This window comes from Arachis hypogaea, chromosome 16 (genome assembly GCF_003086295.3).
Source record: "Arachis hypogaea cultivar Tifrunner chromosome 16, arahy.Tifrunner.gnm2.J5K5, whole genome shotgun sequence".
Lineage (NCBI taxonomy): Eukaryota > Viridiplantae > Streptophyta > Magnoliopsida > Fabales > Fabaceae > Arachis > Arachis hypogaea.
In genome coordinates, this window is record NC_092051.1 from 82,004,625 (window position 1) to 82,025,756 (window position 21,132).

Here is a 21,132-nt window from a genome sequence, read left to right on the forward strand (position 1 = left end):
AGAGGAGATGGCAGCCGAAAATAATGATAATGCAAGGAGGATGCTTGGTGATTATACTACACCTACTTCCAAGTTTGATGGAAGAAGCATCTCAATCCCTACCATTGGAGCAAACAATTTTGAGCTGAAACCTCAATTAGTTGCTCTAATGCAACAGAACTGCAAATTCCATGGACTTCCATCAGAAGATCCCTACCAGTTTTTAACTAAGTTCCTGCAGATCTGTGAGACTGTTAAGACTAATGGAGTAGATCCTGAAGTCTACAGGCTCATGCTTTTCCCTTTTGCTGTAAGAGACAGAGCTAGAACATGGTTGGACTCACAACCTAAAGATAGCCTGAACTCTTGGGATAAGCTGGTCACGGCCTTCTTGGCTAAGTTCTTTCCTCCTCAAAAGCTGAGCAAGCTTAGAGTGGATGTTCAGACCTTCAAGCAAAAAGATGGTGAATCCCTCTATGAAGCTTGGGAAAGATACAAGCAGATGACCAAAAGGTGTCCTCCTGACATGCTTTCAGAATGGACCATTCTGGATATATTCTATTATGGTCTGTCTGAGTTCTCCAAGATGTCACTGGACCATTCTGCAGATGGATCTATTCACCTAAAGAAAACGCCTGTAGAAGCTTAAGAACTTATTGACATGGTTGCAAATAATCAATTCATGTACACTTCTGAAAGGAATCCTGTAAGTAATGGGACGCCTCAGAAGAAGGGAGTTCTTGAAATTGATACTCTGAATGCCATATTGGCTCAGAACAAAATGTTGACTCAGCAAGTCAACATGATTTTCCAGAGTCTGAATGGAATGCAAGCTGCATCCAACAGTACTCAAGAGGCATCTTCTGAAGAAGAAGCTTATGATCCTGATAACCCTGCAATAGCAGAGGTAAATTACATGGGTGAACCTTATGGAAACACCTATATTTCATCATGGAGAAATCATCCAAATTTCTCATGGAATGATCAACAAAAGCCTCAACAAGGCTTTACTAATGGTGGAAGAGACAGGTTTAACAATAGTAAACCTTTTCCATCATCCACTCAGTAACAGATAGAGAATTCTTAGCAGAATCCATCTAGCTTAGCAAATTTAGTCTCTGATCTATCTAAGGCCACTCTGAGTTTCATGAATGAAATAAGGTCCTCCATTAGAAATTTGGAGGCACAAGTGGGCCAGCTAAGTAAAAAGATCACTGAAACCCCTCCTAGTACTCTCCCAAGTAATACAGAAGAGAATCCAAAGAGAGAGTGCAAGGCCATTGATATAACCATCATGGCCGAACCTACAGGGGAGGAAAAGGACGTGAATCCCAGTGAGAAAGACCACCTGGGACGTCCAGTGACCAACAAGGAGTTTCCCTTTGAGGAACCAAAGGAATCTGAGGCTCATTTAGAGACCATAGAAATTCCATTGAACCTCCTTATGCCCTTCATGAGCTCTGATGAGTATTCTTCTTCTGAAGAGAATGAGGATGTTAATGAAGAGCAAGTTGCCAAGTATCTTGGTGCAATCATGAAGCTGAACGCCAAATTATTTGGCAATGAGACTTGGGAAGATGAACCTCCCTTGCTCATCAATGAACTGAGTGATCTGGATCAACTGACATTGCCTCAGAAGAAACAGGATCCTGGAAAGTTCTTAATACCTTGTACCATAGGCACCATGACCTTTGAGAAGGCTCTGTGTGACCTTGGGTAAGGAATAAACCTCATGCCACTCTCTGTAATGCAGAAACTGGGAATCCTTGAGGTACAGGCTGCCAAATTCTCATTAGAGATGGCAGACAAATTTATGAAATAGGCTTATGGACAAGTAGAGGACATGTTAGTAAAGGTTAAAGGCCTTTATATCCCTGCTGATTTCATAATCCTAGACACTGGGAAGGATGAGGATGAATGCATCATCCTTGGAAGACCTTTCCTAGCCACAGCAAGAGCTGTGATTGATGAAGACAGAGGAGAGTTGGTCCTCCAACTAAATGAGGACAACCTTGTGTTTAAAACTCAAGGATCTCCTTCTGTAACAATAGAGAGGAAGCATGAAAAGCTTCTCACAGTACAGAGTCAACTAAAGCCCCCACAGTCAAACTCTAAGTTTGGTGTTGGGAGGCCTCAGCCAAACTCTAAGTTTGGTGTTGAACTCACATATCCAAACTCTAAGTTTGGTGTTGGGAGTCTATAAAATTGACCTGATCACCTGTGTGGCTCCATGAGAGCCCATTGTCAAGCTAGTGACATTAAAGAAGCGCTTGTTGGGAGGCAACCCAATTTTTATTTATCTAATTTTATTTTTATTTTCATTGTTCTTTCATATTTTATTAGGTTCATGATCATGTGGAGTCACAAAATAAATACAAAAATTAAAAACAGAATCAAAAACAGCAGAAGAAAAATCACACCTTGGGGGAAGGACTTATTGGCGTTTAAACGCCAGTAAGGAGCATCTGGCTGGCGTTCAACGCCAGAACAGAGCATGGATCTGGCGTTGAATGCCAGAAATAAGCAACATCCTGGCGTTTAAACGCCAGGAATACACCCTGAGAAGAGCTGGCGCTGAACGCCAGAAACAAGCATGAAGCTGGTGTTCAACACCAGAAACATGCTGCACATGGGCGTTGAACGCCTAGAACAAGCATCACTTCGGCATTTAAATGCCAGAAATGCATGCAAAGGCATTTTACATGCCTAATTGGTGTAGGGATGTAAATCCTTGACACCTCAGGATCTGTGGACCGCACCTCCACTCACCTTCCCTCCTCATAATCCTATATCACCCTTTCCCAAGAACCCTTCACCAATGACCTCAATCTCTCTTCCCCATCACCTCTTCACCACTCACATCCATTTCTTCTTCTTCTCATCCTTTTTTTCCTCTTTTTCTCGAGGACGAGCAAAACATTTTAAGTTTGGTGTGGAAAAAGCATTGCTTTTTTTTTCCATAACCACTAATGCCTCAGGGGATGCACTTTCCTCCACAGAATTTTTGGGAGCAAATCAACACCTCCCTAGGAGAATTAAGTTCCAACATGGGACAACTAAGGGTGGAACATCAAGAGCACTCCATCATCCTCCATGAAATTAGAGAAGATCAAAAAGCAATGAGGGAGGAGCAACAAAGACAAGGAAAAGACATATAAGAGCTCAAGGACATCATTGGTCCCTCAAGAAGAAAACGCCACCATCACTAAGGTGGACACATTCCTTGTTCTTAAATTTTCTATTTTTCATTTTTATGTTAAATGTTTATCTATATTTGTGTCTTATTACATGATCATTAGTATCTAAGTGTCTATGCCTTAAAGTAGTGAATATGAATCCATCACCTCTCTTAAATGAAAAATGTTTTAAAAACAAATGAACAAGAAGTACATGGTTTCGAATTCATCCTTGAAACTAGTTTAATTATTTTGATGTGGTGACAATACTTTTTGCTTTCTGAATGAATGCTTGAACAGTGCATATGTCTTTTGAATTTGATGTTTAAGAATGTTAAATATGTTGGCTCTTGAAAGAATGATGACAAGGAGACATGTTATTTGATAATATGAAAAATCATAAAAATGATTCTTGAAGCAAGAAAAAGCAGTGAATACAAAAGCTTGCAGAAAAAAAATAGAAAAAAAATAAAATATAGCGAAAAAAAAATGCAAGCAAAAAAAGCCAAAAGCCCTTAAAACCAAAAGGCAAGGGTAATAAAAAGGATCCAAGGCTTTGAGCATCAGTGGATAGGAGGGCCTAAAGGAATAAAATCCTGGCCTAAGCGACTAAACCAAGCTATCCCTAACCATGTGCTTGTGGCGTGAAGGTGTCAAGTGAAAACTTGAGACTGAGCGGTTAAAGTCAAGGTCCAAAGCAAAAGCAGAGTGTGCTTAAGAACCCTAGACACCTCTAATTGGGGACTTTAGCAAAGCTGAGTCACAATCTGAAAAGGTTTACCCAGTTATGTGTCTATGGCATTTATGTATCCAGTGGTAATACTGGAAAACAAAGTGCTTAGGGCCACGGCCAAGACTCATAAAGTAGCTGTGTTCAAGAATCAACATACTGAACTAAGAGAATCAATAACACTATCTGAACTCTGAGTTCCTATAGATGCCAATCAATCTGAACTTAAATGGATAAAGTGAGATGCCAAAACTATTCAAAAGGCAAAAAGCTACAAGTCCCGCTCATCTGATTGGAGCTATGTTTCATTTGATAGTTTGGGATTTATAGTATATTCTCTTCTTTTTATCCTATTTGATTTTCAGTTGCTTGGGGATAAGCAACAATTTAAGTTTGGTGTTGTGATGAGCGGATAATTTATACACTTTTTGGTATTGTTTTTACATAATTTTCAGTATGATTTAGTTAGTTTTTAGTATATTTTTATTAGTTTTTAATTAAAATTCACAGAAAAACACGCAAACTCATAGTAAAGTCCAGAAATGTGATTTTATTTAAAAACTAATAAAAATATACTAAAAACTAACTAAATCATACTAAAAACTATGTAAAAATAATGCCAAAAAGCATAAAAATTATCCGCTCATCACAACACCAAACTTAAATTGTTGCTTGTCCCCAAGCAACTGGAAATCAAATAGGATAAAAAGAAGAGAATATACTATATATTCCAAAATATCAATGAAACTTAGCTCCAATCAGATGAGCGGGACTTGTAGCTTTTTGCCTCTTGAATAGTTTTGGCATCTCACTTTATCCATTGAAGTTCAGAATGATTGGCATCTATAGGAACTCAGAATTCAGATAGTGTTATTGATTCTCCTAGTTTAGTATGTTGATTCTTGAACACAGCTACTTTATGAGTCTTGGCCGTGGCCCTAAGCACTTTGTTTTCCAGTATTACCACCGGATACATAAATGCCACAGAAACATAATTGGGTGAACCTTTTCAGATTGTGACTCAACTTTGCTAAAGTCCCCAATTAGAGGTGTCCAGGGTTCTTAAGCACACTCTTTTTTTGCTTTGGACCTTGATTTCAACCGCTCAGTCTCAAGTTTTCACTTGACACTTTCACGCCACAAGCACATGGTTAAGGACAACTTGGTTTAGTCGCTTAGGCCAGGATTTTATTCCTTTAGGCCCTCCTATCCACTGATGCTCAAAGCCTTGGATCCTTTTTATTTACCCTTGCCTTTTGGTTTTAAGGGCTATTGGCTTTTCGCTCTTGCCTTTTGGTTTAAAGAGCTTTTGGCTTTTTCTGCTTGCTTTTTTTTTCTTTTTCTTTCTTTTTTTTTTCGCTATTTTTTTTTCCTTTTTTTTTCTGCAAGCTTTTGTATTCACTGCTTTTTCTTGCTTCAAGAATCATTTTTATGATTTTTCATATTATCAAATAACATTTCTCCTTTTCATCATTCTTTCAAGAGCCAACATATTTAACATTCATAAACATCAACTTCAAAAGACATATGCACTGTTCAAGCATTCATTTAGAAAACAAAAAGTATTGTCACCACATCAAAATAATTAAACTAATTTCAAGGATGAATTTGAAATCATGTACTTCTTGTTCTTTTGTTTTTAAAATAGTTTTCATTTAAGAGAGGTGATGGAGTCATAGGACATTCATAGCTTTAAGACATATACACTTAAACACTAATGATCATCTAGTAAAGACACAAACATAATTAAACATGAAGCATGAAAACCGAAAACAGAAAATAAATAGACAAGGAGATTAAGGAATGAGTCCACCTTAGTGAGGATGACGTCTTCCTCTTCTTGAAGAACCAATGGTGCTTTTGAGCTCCTCTATGTCTCTTCTTTGTCTTTGTTGCTCCTCCCTCACAGCTCTTTGATCTTCTCTAATTTCATGGAGGATGATAGAATGCTCTTGGTGCTCCATCCTTAGTTGTCCTATATTGGAGCTTAATTCTCCTAGGGAAGTGTTGATTTGCTCCCAATAGTTTTGTGGAGGAAAGTACATCCCCTGAGGCATCTCAGGGATTTCATGGTGGGGAATTTCCTCATGCTCTTGTTGAGGTCCATGATCTCTTGTTTGCTCCATTCTTTTCTTAGTGATGGGCTTGTCCTCTTCAATGAGGATGTCTCCCTCTATGTCAATTCCAGCTAAATTGCAGAGGTGGCATATGAGGTGACGAAAGGCTAACCTTGCCCAAGTGGAGGACTTGTCAGCCACCTTGTAAAGTTCTTGAGGTATAATCTCATGAACTTCAACCTCCTCTCCAATCATGATACTATGGATCATGATGGCCCGGTCTATAGTAACTTCAGACCGGTTACTAGTAGGAATGATTGAGCGTTGAATGAACTCTGGCCATCCCCTAGCCACTGGTTTGAGGTCATGCCTTCTTAATTAAACCAGCTTGCCTCTTGAGTCAATTTTCCATTGAGCTCCTTCTACACATATGTCCATGAGGACTTGGTCCAACCTTTGATCAAAGTTGACCCTTCTAGTGTAGGGGCGTGCGTTTTCTTCCATCATTGGCAAGTTGAACGCCAGCCTTACATTTTTCGGACTGAAATCTAAGTATTTCCCCTGAACCATGGTGAGCCAATGCTTTGGATTTGGGTTCACACTTTGATCATGGTTCCTAGTGATCCATGCGTTTGCATAGAACTCTTGAACCATTAAGATCCCAACTTGTTGAATGGGGTTGGTAAGAACTTCCCAACCTCTTCTTTGGATCTCAAGTCGGATCTCCAGATACTCATTCTTTTTGAGCTTGAAAGGAACCTCAGAGATCACTTTCTTCTTAGCCACAACTTCATAGAAGTGGTCTTGATAGACCTTTGAGATGAATCTCTCCATCTCCCATGAATCAGAGGTGGAAGCAATTACTTTCCCTTTCCTCTTTCTAGAGGTTTCTCTGGCCTTAGGTGCCATAAATGGTTATGGAAAAACAAAAAGCTATGCTTTTACCATACAAAACTTAAAATGTTTGCTCGTCCCCGAGCAAAAGAAGAAAGAAAGTAGTAGAAGAAGAAGAAAATGGAGGAGATGGGGGAAGAAGATGTATTCGGCCAAGGAGAAGAAGAGAGGGTTGTGTTGTGTGAAAATGAAGAAGGAGTGAGGGGTTTATACAGGAGTGAGGGAGGGTGTAGGGTTTAGCCATTAGGGTTGGGTTTGGAAGGGAAATTAGTTTGAATTTTGAAGGTAGGTGGGGTTTATGGGGAAGAGAGGATGGATGTGAGTGGTGAAGAGGTGATGGGAAAGAGTGATTGAGGTGATTAGTGAATAGGTATTTGGGAAAGAGAGTTATGAAAAGGTGTGAAGAGGAGAGAAGAAAAAGTGGGGATCCTGTGGGGTCCACAGATCCTAAGGGGATCCTGTGGGGTCCACAGATCAAGTGGGGTCAAGGACTTAACATCCCTGCTCCAATTAGGCGTGTAAAATGCCCTTGCTGTGCAATCCTGGCACTTAACGCCAGACTGCTATCTGTTTCTGGCGTTAAATTCCCAAATGTAGCTTGTTTCTGGCGTTTAACGCGAGGCAGATGCTTGCTTCTGGCATTAAACGCCAGCTTGGTGCCTGTTTCTGGCGTTAAACGCCAGACATATGCTTATTTCTGGCGTTTAAACGCCAGACTGCTCTCCTCCAGGGTGGGCTATTCTCAATGCTATTTTTTATTCTATTTTTGATTTTTCAGTAGTTTTTGTGACTTCACATGATCATCAACCTAATAAAACACGAAATAACAAAAAGAAAATAAAATAGATATGATTAAATAACATTGGGTTGCCTCCCAACAAGTGCTTCTTTAATGTCAATAGCTTGATAGTGAGCTCTCATGGAGCCTCACAGATAATCAGAGCAAGGTTGGAACCTCCCAACACCAAACTTAGAGTTTGAATGTGGGGGTTCAACACCAAACTTAGTGTTTGGTTGTGGCTTCCCAACACCAAACTTAGAGTTTGACTGTGGGGGCTTTGGTTGACTCTGTAGTGAGAGATTCCTCTCCATGGTTACAGAAGGAGATCCTTGAGTTTTAAACACAATGTTGTCCTCATTCAGTTGAAGGACCAACTCTCCTCCGTCCACATCAATCACAGCTCTTGCTGTGGTTAGGAAGGGTCTTCCAAGGATGATGGATTCATCCTCTTCCTTCCCAGTGTCTAGGATTATGAAATCAGCAGAGTTGTAAAGGCCTTCAACCTTTACTAACACGTCTTCTACTTGTCCATAAGCCTGTTTTCTTGAGTTGTCTGCCATCTCTAATGAGATTATGGCAGCTTGCACCTCAAAGATCCCAAGTTTCTCCATTACAGAGAGTGGCATTAAGTTTATTCCTGACCCCAGGTCACACAGAGCCTTCTCAAAGGTCATGGTGCCTATGGTACAGGGTATTAAGAATTTGCCCGGATCCTGTTTCTTTTGAGGTAATTTCTGCCTATCCAATGCATTTAGTTCATTGGTGAGCAAGGGAGGTTCATCTTCCCAAGTCTGATTACCAAATAATTTGGCATTCAGCTTCATGATTGCACCAAGGTATTTAGCAACTTGCTCTTCAGTAATGTCTTCATCCTCTTCAGAGGAAGAATACTCATCAGAGCTCATGAAGGGCAGAAGGAGGTTCAATGGAATCTTTATGGTCTCTAGATGAGCCTCAGATTCCTTTGGTTCCTCAAAGGGATACTCCTTATTGGTCACTGAACATCCCAGGAGGTCTTCCTCACTAGGATTCACGTTATCCTCCTCCTCTTTGGGTTCGGCCACATCATGTAAGGCTATGGCCTTGCACTCTCTTTTTGGATTTTCTTCTGTATTGCTTGGGAGAGTACTTGGAGGGATTTCAGTGACTCTTTTTCTCAGCTGGCCCACTTGTGCCTCCAAATTTCTAACGGAGGACCTTGTTTCATTCATAAAACTTACAGTGGCCTTAGATAGATCAGAGACTATATTTGCTAAGCTAGATGGATTCTGCTCAGAATTCTCTGTCTGTTGCTGAGTGGATGATGGAAAAGGCTTGCTATTGCTAAACCTGTTTCTTCCACCATTATTAAAGCCTTGTTGAGGCTTTTGTTGATCGTTCCATGAGAAATTTGGATGATTTCTCCATGAGGGATTATAGGTGTTTCCATAGGGTTCACCCATGTAATTCACCTCTGCTATTGCAGGGTTCTCAGGATCATAAGCTTCTTCTTCAGAAGATGCCTCTTTAGTACTGTTGGATGATTCCTTCAATCCATTCAGACTCTGAGAGATCATATTGACTTGCTGAGTCAATATTTTATTCTGAGCCAATATGGCATTCAGAGTATCAATTTCAAGAACTCCCTTCCTCTGAGGCATCCCATTACTCACAGGATTCCTTTCAGAAGTGTACATGAACTGGTTATTTACAACCATGTCAATGAGTTCTTGAGCTTCTGCAGGTGTTTTCCTTAGGTGAATGGATCCACTTGCAGAATAGTCCAGTGACATTTTAGATAATTCAGACAGACCATCATAGAATATATCCAGGATGGTCCATTCTGAAAGCATGTCAGAAGGACACTTTTTGGTCAGTTCCTTGTATCTCTCCCAAGCTTCATAGAGGGATTCACCTTCCTTCTATTTGAAGGTTTAAACATCCACTCTAGCTTACTAAGCTTTTGAGGAGGAAAGAACTTGGTTAAGAAAGCCGTGACCAACTTATCCCAAGAGTTCATGCTATCTTTAGGTTGAGAATCCAACGATATTCTAGCTCTGTATCTTACAACAAATGGGAAAAGCATAAGCCTGTAGACCTCGGGATCAATCCCATTGGTCTTAACAGTATCACAGATCTGCAAGAATTCAGTTAAGAGCTGAAAGGGATCTTCGGATGGAAGTCCATAAAACTTGCAATTCTGTTGCATCAGGGAAACTAGTTGAGGTTTCAGCTCAAAATTGTTTTCTCCAATGGTAGGGATTGAGATGCTTCTTCCATGTAAATTGGAATTAGGTGCAGTAAAGTCACCAAGCATCTTCCTTGCATTGTTATTATTTTCGGCCATGCCTCCTTCTTTTTCGAAAATTTCTGTCAGATTTTCTCCAGAGAGTTGTGCTTTAGCTTCCCTTAGCTTCCTCTTCAGAGTCCTTTCAGGTTCAGGATCAACTTCAATAAGAATTTTCTTATCCTTGTTCCTGCTCATATGAAAAAGAAGAAAACAGAAAAGAAGAGGAATCCTCTATGTCATAGTATAGAGATTCCTTTATGTGAGTAGAAGAAGAAAAGAAATTCGAACACAGGAAGAGGGATAGGGTTCGAATTTTTAAGAAGAAGAGAAGTGTTAGTAGATAAATAAATAATTAGAAGGAGGTGAGAGAGGAGAATTTTCGAAAATTAAAATAAAAAAATATTTTTGTTTTTAATTTAAAATTAAAATTAAAATTCAAAAATTAAGAAAGGAAAATTAAATCAAATAAATTAAATTTAAAACAAATAGTTAATTAAAAAGGAAATTTTAGAAAAAGGGGAAGGTGATTTTCGAAAATTAGAGATAGAATTAGTTAGGTAGTTTTGAAAAAAAAGATAAGAATCAAACAAAAAGATAGGATTAGTTTGAAAAAGATTTGAAAATCAATTTTTGAAAAGATAAGAGGTTAGAAAAGAAGTTAGAAAATATTTTGAAATTGATTTTGAAAAGATGTGATTGAAACTTATTTTGAAAAAGATTTGAAAAAGAAATTAAAAAAAAGATTTGATTTTTGAAATCAAAGTTGATTACTTGGCTAACAAGAAACTAAAAAGATATGATTCTAGAGTTTAAAGATTGAACCTTTCTAATTAGGCAAGTAACAAACTTAAAAATTTTGAATCAATCACATTAATTGTTAGTTTTGAAAATATGAAATAGAAATAAGAAAAAGATTTTGAAAATAAATTTTGAAAATTTCAAAATTATGAAAGAAAAAGTGAAAAAGATTTTATTTTTGAAAAAGATTTGAAAAAGATAGATTTTTTAAATTGAAATTTTGATTTGACTCATAAGAAACAACTAAATTTTAAAAATTTTTGAAAAAGTCAACTCAAATTTTCAAAAATTTATGAGTGAAAAAGGAAAAGATTTTTTTTTATTTTTGAATTTTTAATGACGAGAGAGAAAAACAATAAAAAGACTCAATGCATGAAAGTTTTGGATCAAAACAAATGATGCATGCAAGAACACTATGAATGTCAAGATGAACACCAATAACACTTTGAAGATCAAGATAAACATCAAGACTTATTTTTGAAAATTTTTCAAGAAAAGAAAACATGCAAGACACCAAACTTAGAAATTTTTAATTTTTTAGACACTATGAATTCAAAAATGCATATGAAAAACAACAAAAGACACAAAACAAGAAAATATGAAGATCAAACAAGAAGACTTACCAAGAACAACTTGAAGATCATGAAGAACACCATGCATGAATTTTTCGAAAAAAATGTATAAATTTTAAAAACATGAAATTGACACCAAACTTAAAAATTGACTCTAGACTCAAACAAGAAACACAAAATATTTTTGGTTTTTATGATTTTATAAATTTTTTTTTTTTGGATTTTTGATTTTTCAAAAATTAATTTGGAAAAACGAAAAAGAAGTAAATATTTTTTTTTATTTTTTGAAAATAAGAAATAAAAAGCTTAAAATTAAAATAAAATTACCTAATCTGAGCAACAAGATGAATCGTCAGTTGTCCAAACTCGAACAATCCCCGGCAACGGCGCTAAAAACTTGGTGCGCAGAAATCGTGACGGTTCCATTCCTTGGTAACGGCGCTAAAAACTCAATACGCACGTTCATGATCTTAGTTCTTTGTCACAAATTTGCACAACTAACCAGCAAGTGCACTGGGTCGTCCAAGTAATAAACCTTACGTGAGTAAAGGTCGATCCCACGGAGATTGTCGGCTTGAAGCAAGCTATGGTCACCTTGTAAATCTCAGTCAGGCAGATTCAATTGATTATGGAGATTTAGTAATTAAAAGATAAATAAAATATAAAATAAAGATAGTAATACTTATGTAATTCATTGGTGAGAATTTCAGATAAGCGTATAGAGATGCGTTCGTTCCTCCTGAAACTCTACTTTGCTATTATCTTCATCCAATCATTCATACTCCTTTCTATGGCAAGCTGTATGTTAGGCATCACCGTTGTCAATGGCTACATCCTGTCCTCTCAGTGAAAATGGTCCAATGCACTGTCACTGCATGGCTAATCATCTGTCGGTTCTCGATCATACTGGAATAGGATCCATTGATCCTTTTGCGTCTATCACTATGACCAGCACTCGCGAGTTTGAAGCTTGTCACAGCCATCCCTTCCCAGATCCTACTCAGAATACCACAGACAAGGTTTAGACTTTTCGGATCTCAAGAATGGCCGTCCATGGATTCTAACTTATACCACGGAGACTCTGATTAAGGAATCCCAGAGATATTCATTCAATCTAAGGTAGAACGAAAGTGGTTGTCAGGCACGCGTTCATAGTTGGGAATGATGATGACTGTCACGATCATCACATTCATATTGAGGTGCGAATGAATATCTTAGGATCGGAATAAGCTTGAATTGAATAGAAAAACAATAGTACTTTGTATTAATTCATGAGGAACATCTGAGCTCCACACCTTAATCTATGGTGTGTAGAAACTCAACCGTTGAAAATACATAAGTGATGAAGGTTCAGGCATGGCTGAATGGCCAGCCCCCAAATGTGATCAATGGATCAAAAGATGATCCAAAGATGTAAATACAATAGTAAAAAGTCCTATTTATGCTAAACTAGTTACTAGGGTTTACAAAGATAAGTAAATGATGAAGAAATTCACTTCTGGGGACCACTTGGTGTGTGCTTGGGATGAGCATTGAGCTTTACATGTGTAGAGGCTTCTCTTGGACTTGAACACCAGTTTGTAACCTGTTTCTGGCGTTTAACTCCACTTTGCAACCTGTTTCTGGCGTTTAACTCCAGAATGTAGCATGGAACTGGTGTTGCACGCCAGTTTGCGTCGTCTAAACTCGGGCAAAGTATGGACTATTATATATTGCTGGAAAGCCCTGGATGGATGTCTACTTTCCAACGCAATTGAGAGCGCGCCATTTGGAGTTCTGTAGCCCCAGAAAATCCACTTTGAGTGCAGGGAGGTCAGAATCCAACAGCATCTGCAGTCCTTCTTCAACCTCTGAATCTGATTTTTGCTCAAGTCCCTCAATTTCAGCCAAAAAATACCTGAAATCACAGAAAAACACACAAACTCATAGTAAAGTCCAGAAATGTGATTTTATTTAAAAACTAATAAAAATATACTAAAAACTAACTAAATCTTACTAAAAACTATGTAAAAACAATGCCAAAAAGTGTATAAATTATCTGCTCCTCACCCAGCTAAGGTTATCGGGAAAGCCCGGCACCTTACTTCGTCGCCTACCCCTTCCAGGTTCAAAGTTCTTGAGTACCGTCGTACCTCATATCTGTCGGCTTATCAAAGTGCTTCGGCAGTCGTACTCCGAGGATCGAGTGGTGGAAAGGGGTCGCCCCCACGACCACCAGTTGCCGGGTTCTTCTCGGTCTTTCCATGCTGTGCTCTCTATTAAGCTGGCTTCTCCTTGCCGTTTCTCAGTGGTGTTCTTCCTGTGGTTGGCTCCTTCTTCTTCGTTCTCTGTCACTTTCCCAGTCTTCCTCTTCGGTATCTCTTGTTGGTGATCGGGTGTAGACCAGAGGTTCTCGTCGTCTCCTTGGCGCCTCTCTGCTTTCCTGGCTCTCTGATTCTGTCCAGGGGCTTGGAGTGCGCCTGGAGTGACTTCTTTAGAGACTCTTTTCTCCTCTTTGAGTGGATCGGGATGGCTCTTGCCTAGGAGTAGGCTAATGACTTTCCCGGTTGGCTACTTCTCGCTCTGAGTTCTACACCCTATGGCGCAGCTCTTGTATTATCCTGGCACTGTCACTGCTTGTTCCTCCAAAGGGTCATCCCTCGGGTTGCCGCGGGGGGGATCTGGTGCCCTCGCGAGTGGGAGCTCTGGTGGCTACCCTGTTGCCTCTGGGATCCATTTCCTCCCCGTGGGGCCCGGCTCTACCGTCAGCCCCACCAGGAACCAAAATAAAGTCCATATCGGCAAGTCCCCACAAACGGCGCCAATGTTCGGTAAGTCAATTACCGGACGGTTTTGGGTTGTTTGTTGGGTGTGAAGGCGGGTCCCTGCCTTGGCCTGGATCCTGGGAGTGAGAAACGTGAGCGTCCGACTTCCCGGATTCTTCGTGAGTTGAGGGGGGTGCCACCTGCAAGGACACTCCGACGCTCAAGTCAGTAGGTGTGCAGGTGGTGAAGAGGAAAAGATAGGGTGACGTACCTTAGGGGAGGGGTAGGACCCTCTCCATATATACTATGTTAAAGGTGGGCCCCGCATGAGCATATACACTTTCCGCGAAGCTTCCCCTTGCCAGCTGTTACCAGGTGAGCAGGCTCCCAGGAGAGAAGGTGCTTGGGTCAACATCCGGGAGTGTGGTGCCCTGCAGAGTGGTTGCCCGAACCTGACAAAGGTGCATGTCGATCGGGTCGGTCACAGGGCCAGCCGGGCTAGGCCGCAACACATCCCAAGCCAAGAACACAAAAATCTACTCTAACATCCTTCCAAGCATTCAATCAAACACTTGGAAGGCATAAAAGGAAGGTAAAATAAAATTGCAAGAAATATAAATCTACAACTACTCAAAGCAAGGGAAATAACAACAACAACTCAAATCAACAATAGAAGAAATCAAACATAAATTGCATTAAAGAAAAATAGAAGGAACAAGATTGCATCAACAACAAAGTAAACAATTACAAGGATTAAAATGCTAAACTAAGAAAGCAAAGGTAGAGGAACAAGAAATTAGAAAGGAAAAGTAAATCAAAGCATGAATTAAACCTAGATCTAAGAAATCCTAATCTACATCTAACCTAATCCTAGAGAGAAGAGAGAGCTTCTCGCTCTAGAAACTAACTAAAGCATGATGAAAAACTAAACTATGTGTTCCCCCCTTGACTCCTCTTGAATTCTGCATGTAATAGGCTCAGAAAATGAGTTGGATCTAGGCTTGGGAAGCTCAGAAATCGCCCCCAATGTTTTCACTTTAATGAGGTCACGTGCGAGCTGCAACGCATATGCATGGGTCACGCGTATGCGTCGATTGCCATTTTTACTTCCCACGTGTACGCGTCACCATGCGACTCCATATTCACACGTGCGCGTATGTCACGCATGCGCGTCGATGAATGCACTCCAAATCTTTGATTTTCCTTGATCTCTCCACTTTGCATGCTTTTTTCTTCACTTCTTTGATCCATTCCTAGCCTTATCAACCTGAGTTCACTAACAAACACATAGATTTGAAATTTGAAATTTAAAAATTAGGATAAGATAAGATATTGATTTTGAAATTAAAATTTGAAATTTTTGTTAGAATTTTCGAAAATAATTTTGAAATAAAGATAGGAAAGATATTTTTTTATATTTTTTGAATTAATGAAGAAAGAGAAAAACAACCAAAAGACACCAAACTTAAAATTTTTAGATCCAAAACTCTAAGTTTTCAAAAATTCAAAGAGAAAAACACCAAAAGACACCAAGCTTAAAAATTTAAAGATCAAAACAAGAAAAGAAACAAGAACAACTTGAATGCCAAGAAATAACACAGAACAAATTCGAAAATTCAATGCAAATAAAGAACAACTAAGGACACGAAACATAAAAACTTTGAAAATCAAAGATATTAATTTCAAAAATTTTAAAGGAAAATACTCAAAGACACCAAACTTAAGAATTTTGAAATCAAAGACTCTAATTTTAGAAAAGAAAACAAAAGAAACTTAAAGGCTCAAGATGACTCAAAAAGGACACCAAGGCTAAATGATACTATCTTTGAAATTTTTTTTTTTTGAAAAAAAGCAAGAAAGTTCAAAACTTTAACAAGAAAAAGAACAAAGACACAAACAAAAAGATAAAGATCAATAAGAAAATAAAGTTTTTTGAAAATTTTTTTATTTTTTTTTGAAAAAGGAAAAGAAAAGACTCAAAAAAAATTAAAAAGTACCTCATCTAAGCAACAAAATAATCTGGTTGTTTGTCAAATCTGAACAATCCCTGGCAACGACGCCAAAAACTTGGTGCACGAAACTGGCTCCGCAGAATTCGCACAGATAGACCTACAAGTATACCGGGTCGTCCAAGTAATACCTGAGGTGAGTCAGGGTCGATCCCACGAGGATTGTTGTTTTGAGCAAGCAGTGAACACCTTGTAGATCTTAGTCAGGCGGAATTAAAAGATGAGTGTTATTGGAAAGCGCATAAAATAAATAAAGATAGAAATATCGGATTGATTTGTGAAAACAATGATGGACGAATAGTTAAGGCTTCGGAGATGCTTTGTCTTTCCGGATTAACTTTTCTTACTGTCTATCTCAATAGCTTTATGATTTATTCAACGGCAGCTGTAAGTGATTAACTCATGTCCTCTCATCAAGTTAACCTACGCTACTATAGCAATCTATCACGTTGAGATGACTCATGTCCTCTCATCAAGCCACCTCTAGGTTTCTCACTATAGCAGAAGATGAAGCTCTAAGCACACCACTCCCCTTCGCGATCCTACTCAAAGTTCCACAGACAAGGCAGATCTTCCGGATCAGAGAGGGTTGCTTCTCTGACTCTAGTCTTAGCGCCACAGAAACCTCACGAACCCATAGACAACGGGATTATATGTCACATATCCAAAGTTGCTAAGATGCTCTATACGAATCTGCAATGCAAACTCTAGCTTTAGTTCAACACTATCCGGGCCAGGAATCACACGGAACCCCAGTAGAACAAGAATGATTGTCACGGTTCACTCTCATTCATGAGATGAAGAACGAGAATGCATAAGAGAATAGAATCAGAATTGTATTAAAAATAGAACAGTAATATTATTAATCCATGAAACTTAGCAGAGCACCTAACCCTAACTTAGGAGGTTAGTGACTCCTTGGTGCACGAAATTACAATCACACTTTTGCAACTCCGCACAACTAACCAGCAAGTGCACTGGGTCGTCCAAGTAATACCTTACGTGAGTAAGGGTCGATCCCACGGAGATTGTCGGCTTGAAGCAAGCTATGGTTATCTTGTAACTCTTAGTCAGGATATTAATAATTCTCAGATTTAATTGTAAAAAGTAAAAGAACATGAATAAATACTTGTTATGCAGTAAAGAAGAACAGGTTGAGGTTTTGAAGATGCTCTGTCCCCTGAATCTCTGCTTTCCTACTATCTTCTTTTTCACACACACAAGGCTCCTTCCATGGCAAGCTTTATGTTGGGCATCACCGTTGTCAATGGCTACTTCCCGTCCTCTCAATGAAAATGTTCTACGCACGCTGTCACCGCACAGCTAATCATCTGTCGGTTCTCGATCATGTTGGAATAGGATCCATTGATCCTTTTGCGTCAGTCACACACCCAACACTCGCGAGTTTGAAGCTCGTCACAGTCATCTCTTCCTAGATCCTACTCAGAATACCACGGACAAAGTTTAGACGTTCCGGATCTCAGGAATGGCCGCCAATAATTCTAGCCTATACCACGAAGGTTCTAATCTTAGATTAGAAACCCAAGAGATACACATTCAAGCTTGATTGCATGTAGAACAGAAGTGGTTGTCAGGCACGCGTTCATAGGTGAGAATGATGATGATTATCACGAATCATCACATTCATCAGGTTGAAGTGCGAATGAATATCTTAGAATAGAAGTAAGCATGATAGAATGGAAAACAGTAGTAATTGCATTAATTCATCGAAACACAGCAGAGCTCCTCACCCCCAACAATGGGGTTTAGAGACTCATGCCGTAGAAGATACAATATGAAACGTGTAGAATGTCATGAGGTACAAGATGAATTACTAAAAGTAGCTTTTATAGTAAACTAGTGACCTAGGGTTACAGAAAATGAGTAAGCTACGGTGTTTAGTGTAAAAATCCACTCCCGGGGCCCACTTGGTGTGTGATTGGGCTGAGCATCGAAGCTTTCATGTGTAGAGACTTTTCTTGGAGTTAAACGCCAATTTTTGTGCCAGTTTGGGCGTTAAACGCCAGAATTCTTAAGCTGATGTGGAACGCCGGTTTGGGCCATCAAATCTTGGGTAAAGTATAGACTATTATATATTGCTGGAAAGCCCAGGATGTCTACTTTCCAACGCAATTGAGAGCGCGTCAATTGCAGGGAGGTCAGAATCTAGAAAATCCACTTTGAGTGCAGGGAGGTCAGAATCCAACAGCATCTGCAGTCCTTTTTCAGCCTCTGAATCAGATTTTTGCTCAGGTCCCTCAATTTCAGCCAGAAAATACCTGAAATCAAAGAAAACACACAAACTCATAGTAAAGTCCAGAAAAGTGAATTTTAAATAAAAACTAATAAAAATATAATAAAAACTAACTAAAATCTATTGAAAACATACTAAAAATAATGCCAAAAGGCATATAAATTATCCGCTCATCACAACACCAAACTTAAATTGTTGCTTGTCCCCAAGCAACTGAAAATCAAATAGGATAAAAAGAAGAGAATATACAATGAATTCCAAAAACATCTATAAAGATCAGTCTTAATTAGATGAGCGGGGCTATTAGCTTTTTGCTTCTGAACAGTTTTGGCATCTCACTTTTTCCTTTGAAGTTCAGAATGATTGGCATCTATAGGAACTCAGAATTCAGATAGTGTTATTGATTCTCCTAGTTAAGTGTGTTGATTCTTGAACACAGCTACTTTATGAGTCTTGGCTGTGACCCAAAGCATTTTGTTTTCCAGTATTACCACCGGATACATAAATGCCACAGAAACATAACTGGGTGAACCTTTTCAGATTGTGACTCAGCTTTGCTAGAGTCCCCAATTAGAGGTGTCCAGAGCTCTTAAGCACACTCTTTTTTTTTTTTTGCTTTGGACCACGACTTTAACCGCTTAGTCTCAAGTTTTCACTTGACACCTTCACGCCACAAGCACATGGTTAGGGACAGCTTGGTTTAGCCGCTTAGGCCATGATTTTATTCCTGAGGGCCCTCCTATCCACTGATGCTCAAAGCCTTGGATCCTTTTTGCTTTTCCTTTCTTTTTCTTCTTCTTTTTTTTCCGCATATCATCCTCTCTCTTTTTTTTTTCTATTCACTGCTTTTTCTTGCTTCAAGAATCAATTTTTTGATTTTTCAGATTATCAATAACACTTCTCCTTTTTCATCATTCTTTCAAGAGCCAACAATTTTAACATTTATAAACAACAAATTCAAACATATGCACTATTCAAGCATTCATTCAGAAAATAAGAGTATTGCCACCACATCAAAATAATTAAACTATTTTAAAATTTGAAATTCATGTACTTCTTTTTCTTTTTCAATTAAAAACACTTTTTATTTAAGAAAGGTGATGGATTCATAGGACATTCATAGCTTTAAAACATAAACTTTAAATTTTATTAATCATGGAATGACAATAAGACTCAAAAATAAATATAAGAGCAAACTATTAATAATAGGAGACAGAAAAGTAAAAAAAAAAACAGAAAAATAAATGACTCTTAAAATAGACTCTTAATAATAAAGGTTATCACAGAGTTAGGACTCAACAACCTTGATTTTGAGAAGTGGATGCTCCCTCAATCTGTGGGGTGCTTGGTCCTTCAAGGGAGAGCTTCTGGCGCTTCATCTCCTGTAGCTCACGCCCCTGCTTCTCCTGTTCCTTCAGCAGTTTGCAGAGCATGTAGTTTTGATTCTGCTGTTCTTCCTTAAGTTGTTCCATAGCTTCTTGCAGCTTGGTAACAGATGCTTCTAGTCGGGTCCAGTAGTCAATTTCAGGAATCTCTGGGAGGAACTCCTGCGCCTGATGGTAAAAATTTGGAAAAACGAATTTCCAAAACACCTAAAACACACCGGCAAGTATATCGGGTCGCATCAAGTAGTAAAACTCACTTAGATGAGGTCGATCCCATAGGGATTGATGGATCAAGCAACTTTAGTAGGTGATTAGTTTAGTCAAGCTAACATTGATGATTTGAGTGAAAAGTGACCAACAGAAGTTTAAATGACATGAAATTTAAAGTTGGAGAAAGTAAAATTGCATGAAACTTAAATTGCAAGAAAAGTAAATTGGCAAAATCTTAAATGACAAGAAAAGTGAATTGCAGCAAAGTGTAAAGGGGAATTGGGTGCAGGGAATTAAAGAAAGCAATAAATCAAAGCTTAGAACTCTTGCAGGAAGCTTAAATTGCTGGAAAGTTAACTGAAAGCAATGTAAATAGAGAAGCAAAATTGCAGTGAATCAGAATTTAGAGCAATTGCAGAGGAATTTAAAACTGTGCAGGAAATGTAAATGAGAATTGCAGCAAGCTTAATGTAAATTGAATTGAGGAACCAAACAGAAAGTGAAATGCAGCTCAGTTGCAATAGCTAAAGGAAAGTTGAAGATCTCAGGGGTTGGATGAGACTAGAGAACAAGTCTAGATCTCAATTCCTTCCTTGATCCAACAAAGGATAATTGCAGAAGAAAATAGAGAAGAAAGCATTAAAGACAATTTAGATCCAAATCACAATTTCTTCAAATTATGCAGCAAGTAAACAGAGAGAATTCTCAAGATGAGATTGAAACAGAATTTTTTCAATTCTCAACCCGAGATTCAAAACAAAAATGAAAACTAAGAGAGAGCTCTCTGTTCCAGCCTTTAGTGCTCTCTAATGGAGCTCGCCTCCTCCTTGTGAAATGAAACTAATGCCTTTATATAGGCTTTTACAAAATGAAAATGAAATTGAAATTAACGACAAATTACAATTAAATGAAATTCCTATTTTATCTATCTCTAGTTCCTTTGAGTGATGATAATGGGCTTTGCTTGCTTTGGATTTGGGTTGAAGATGGCCTCTGTTGATTGCTCTTGGTGTTGGAAAGAAACCCACTTGTGAATCGGGCTATGAACTATTTAAGCTTGAGTCAAAGTTTGAGGCAAACTTTTACTCAAACTTTTTTTAGCAGATTGCCCCTTTGTGCTGCCATCCACGTTTGGCTCAAAGTTTGAGGTCAAACTTGAGCTCAAACGTGGCTCCTCCCTTGCATCTTTTTTTGGCCAATGTTTGGCCCAACGTTTGAGGCAAACGTTGGCGCAAACGTGGCTCAATTAAACCTTCAATCAGGGACTCTTCTTC

General features: G+C 38.7%; 2 non-coding genes across 2 annotated transcripts; one reads left to right on the forward strand and one right to left on the reverse strand.

Moving 5' to 3' along the window:
* Nucleotides 1-403: 403 nt before the first annotated feature.
* LOC112760729 (small nucleolar RNA R71) lies at nt 404-511 on the reverse strand. The gene has a single exon (XR_003181156.1). It is a non-coding gene; the product is annotated as a small nucleolar RNA R71 (small nucleolar RNA).
* An 8,932-nt stretch (nt 512-9,443) lies between these two features.
* Nucleotides 9,444-9,550, forward strand: LOC112760249 (small nucleolar RNA R71). The gene has a single exon (XR_003180699.1). It is a non-coding gene; the product is annotated as a small nucleolar RNA R71 (small nucleolar RNA).
* Nucleotides 9,551-21,132: the final 11,582 nt, after the last annotated feature.